The sequence below is a fragment of the Eublepharis macularius genome, chromosome 15 (assembly GCF_028583425.1).
Source record: "Eublepharis macularius isolate TG4126 chromosome 15, MPM_Emac_v1.0, whole genome shotgun sequence".
Taxonomy (NCBI): Eukaryota; Metazoa; Chordata; class Lepidosauria; order Squamata; family Eublepharidae; genus Eublepharis; species Eublepharis macularius.
The window spans coordinates 8,442,369-8,446,660 of NC_072804.1; the positions used below are offsets into that span (position 1 = coordinate 8,442,369).

Consider the following 4,292-nt stretch of genomic DNA (forward strand, 5'->3'; position numbering starts at 1 on the left):
TGTGTCACCTCTGTCAAACCTGTGTCACAGCTGTTGAATTACAGGAAGCCTGATTAGGATGTCCCTAAGAACGCCAAAGCTGCCCTCTTGGATCAGATCAGTGGCTACCTGGGCCAATAAACAAGGCCTAGAGGCCCAAACCATCCCCTGATGTTTCCTCCTGGCACTGTTATTCAGAAATTTACTGCCTTTGGATATGGAGAGGTTCCATTTAGGGTCTCCAGACAACACATTCTTGCATGGGCATGCACTGGTTTTAATGTGTTCCCTGAAGCCTCATGTCAGGTGCGGGAAACTGCTTCCTTTAAAAAAAGAGAGCCCAGAATGGTGCCAGAGGTGGAGGAAAGGAGCCTCCCCCCCAATGCTGTTTATTTATGTAAAAACTGCATGAGAGGGGAGTTATTTCACTGATTTTGCTCAGCAAAATAACCCCCTCCCCCCTCCCCAGTAATGTTTCTGTACAGGAAAATGTCTTGGGAGAAGGCAGGAGTGATCCCTCCCCTTGAGGTGCTGTTCTGAGCTTGTTTGACTGCCATTATTTTAAACAGCAGCAATTTTCTTTAGCTGACGTGTCATCTCGAGCGACTCTATGTCCACATGGCTAGTAGTCATTGATAGTCTTATCTTACATCAGTCTGTCTAATCTGAACATTATCACTTCCATTGGCTGTATATTCTATCTTTTCATTACTTGTTGTGTAAAAACATGGCCCCTAGATAGGGTAACCCACATTGAAAGGTGAGGGAAGTAAATTGAGTATGGTTGTGCCGATCAGCCATTAATAAATCCCTAGCTTGTCCAAATCTGATGTCTTCATTTTGTAGTACCAGGTTGAGCCCCTTCTCAAGCCTTGTGTTTTCATTTGGAGTGTAGTGCCGTGCCATCTGTCTACTCAACTGTGATAAGTAACAATTGCCTCCAAGCCAACATAAATATATGCAAGTTGCATTTGCATTCATCCATTCATTCTTCGCTACCATCTTTCCTATTCCACTCTTCTTACTCTGTGGTCTGTATGCTGTTGAGCTTCTTGTAAGCTTCTTGGGACAGGAACATGACATCTCTGCTTATACGATGAGAAAATAGCTGGTATCTTACCACTCCACTCCATGAAGTCTGTACCCCTCCATAACAACCATCTTCCGTCTGATGAAGGGAAAACCACTTCATTTGGAGAAAGGCATCCTAGGCTGGAGGAAGGTTTCAAACACTGGTGAGCATAGTAGTACATGAAGGCCACAATGCTTGAAAAAATATTATTTGTTCTGATGGCTGAGAGATTTTCTTTTTTAAGAACATACTTTATTTAAACCTTGGCTCTCCCTGTCTAACGTTACTTCTTGTCATGTTTAACAGCTTGAGGCACAGAACAAGATGATTTGTGAAGACGTGACTGTGACGAAAAAATGTAAGTTGAGAATTTAATGAGGTTCAAGAACTGTCTGTACTACTGTTTCTTTGGGATGATCAAGATGATCTGATAGGAATTATTTTCTGGTCCTCAGGAGAACTTCCAAACTTGAGGTGGTGGCCCAAGGAATCCTCCTTCCGGCTTGGTGGCCACTCGGGAAGGAGCCAAGCCCAGCAATTTCTTGATATTCTGCCGAATAGACATGGTGCACAAAATGTAGAGGAAGATAAAGGAACCATCTGTGTAATCCTCTCCAAGAAGATTACTATGGGACAAGGCCTGGATATGGGACAGGGGTACAAAGGGGAGTTCGGCAACCACATGACCATCAAATATAGAATTGAACATTCCCATCAGAGCAGTGAAACAAAAGCCAATTGCGAACATAGATTTCATCCGAACCATTGACAGATCTCTGTTGTTGTTCTTCAGTTTTTCTTCTTGCCTCTCTATTTTCTTTTTCTGTTGTCGGCCAGCTGATTCTGTTATGGTTCCCTTTTTTCCAGTTTTTTACTCTGCTTCTCCACCTCTGCTTTCAGCCTCTTGTATTTGTCTGTTCTATACACCAGCACCCATGCTATGCCCTGGGCCAGCAGCGCGGTGCACACCGAGATGAAGATGATCAGGACGGTGTCCGTGAACATTGTGCTCATCTTAGGGCCCGATGGCAGAGACACCTGAAGAAAAGGTAGGCCAGGCTGGAATCGAGAGGGTGTAGAGGAGAGCAATGAGGATGATCAGAGGTCTGGAGACTGAGCCCTACGAGGAAAGACTGAGGGCCTTAGGAATGTTTAGTTTGGAGAAGAGGAGATTGAGGGGGGACATGATTGCTCTCTTTAAGTATTTGAAAGGCTGTCATTTGGAGGAGGGCAGGGACCTGTTCCAGTTGGCAGCTGAGGGTAGGACCCAAAACAATGGGCTTAAATTACATGCAACAAAGGAACTGGCTGGATATTAGGAAGAACTTTTTCCCGGTCAGAGTAGTTCAAAAGTGGAATCAGCTGCCTAGGGAGGTGGTGAGCTCCCCTTCACAGACAGTTTTCAAGAAGAGGCTGGATGAATATTTGTCAGAGATGCTTTAGGCTGATCCTGCACTGGGCAGGGGGTTGGGCTAGATGGTCTGTATGGCCCCTTCCAACTCTACGACTCTATCATTCTATCATTCTGTGATTTTACAGTGCTCATAAGATTGGCTTCAGTGCCTACAAAGGGTGAAATTGGAGCCACCGCTCCGTGCTTTTAGCTGACATTATAACATCAGAATGTGTTCTAACTGAATATTCAAACAACGGTGTTGCTTTAGCAGTATTTTTCACAATGCTGGTCAATGTTGCAACCACACACAGAGATCATTCCCTGCCAGTGAATATATCAAAATAGATCTATTGGAAGGGGCTGACTGCTTTTCACAAATACCTTGTCATGAAAATTGGTGTCAGAGCAAGTTATCAAATAAAGTCAACCTTTGCTCATATGGAAGCCTGTTAGAAGCTTAGAAATAAAACACCCTGGAATGTACTTTAGTCCACTTCCTGCACAACCAACTAAATGGTGCTGTACAGCCACTCAGCCAAATGTGAAGTCCACTGAGCCTACAAAAACCATTATTGGTACAAATAATATGCCAATAATGGGGTGGGAAACATTTTACTCATTTTAGAAACATGTGAAATGCTTCCAGCCCAAGCAGGAATCTCCAAATCAGAATGTTGTTTGGGGTGAAATTCAGTGGTAAACCATGTAGAATCCCTTAAAATATTGTCTAAAAATATTGTCTAAAAATATTGAATTTTATACCTTTGCACAGAGTGTGCTTCTTTCCAAGCACTGCAGATCCACACTGTCACTTTAGGGCCTAATGAATAATGCTGGAACTGTGTGAATGTATGTGCCTAGCTTGAGAAGATGTGAGTTCCATAACAGAGGACTGCCTTCAAAGAACCTGGAGAGAAGTGCACATGGAACCATAGTATAGGATCCAAGCGTTTGACACTAATTTGATCTTTCCTTCAATACCATCAGATGTACTAGCATCTCCAACTATATAAAAGGCAACTCACTTCCTACCCTGGTGTGCCTCCAGAGGATGATACCATGGAGGGAATCCCAGAAGAGGCAGCCCGTCCCTCCAAAAGCACGCCATGGTGGGAAGCCCAGGTCAAGATCAGGCATGGAGCAGGCAGCAATGCCTGTCCCTGCCTTCCCCCAGCTGGGATCAGGAGTGGAGCAGGTGCCAATGCCTACCCCCGCCTTCACCCAGCTGGGATCTGGAGTGGAGCAGGCTGCAATGCCCACCCCCCATTCACCCAGCTGGGACCAGAAGCAGAGCAGGTGGCAATGCCCACCCTCTGCTTTCACCCAGCTGGGATCAGGCACAGAGCAGGTGTCAATAATAATAATAATAACAACAACAACAACAACAACAACAACATTCGATTTATATACCGCCCTTCAGGACAACTTAATGCCCACTCAGAGCAGTTTACAAAGTATGTCATTATTATCCTCACAACAAAACACCCTGTGAGGTGGGTGGGGCTGAGAGAGCTCCGGAGAACTGTGACTAGCCCAAGGTCACCCAGCTGGCTTCAAGTGGAGGAGTGGGAAATCAAACCCGGCTCTCCAGATTAGAGTCCCGCACTCTTAACCACTACACCAAACTGGCAATGCCCACCCCCATCATCACCTGGCTAGGATCAGGTGCGGAGCAGGCAGCAATGCCCACCCCACTTTACCCAGCTGGGATCAGGCCTGGAGCAGGAGGCAATATCCAACCCCTCTTCACCCGGGCTGAGATCAGGAGCAGAGCAGGTGGAAATAACTGCCCCTCCTTTACCTCATCGGGATCAGATGCAGATCAGGTGGCAATACCCGCCTCCC

At 45.8% G+C, this 4,292-nt stretch overlaps 1 pseudogene; it reads right to left on the reverse strand.

Moving 5' to 3' along the window:
• Positions 1–1,502: 1,502 nt before the first annotated feature.
• LOC129343620 (calcium load-activated calcium channel-like) lies at positions 1,503–2,065 on the reverse strand (annotated as a pseudogene).
• Between the last annotated feature and the right edge of the window lie 2,227 nt (positions 2,066–4,292).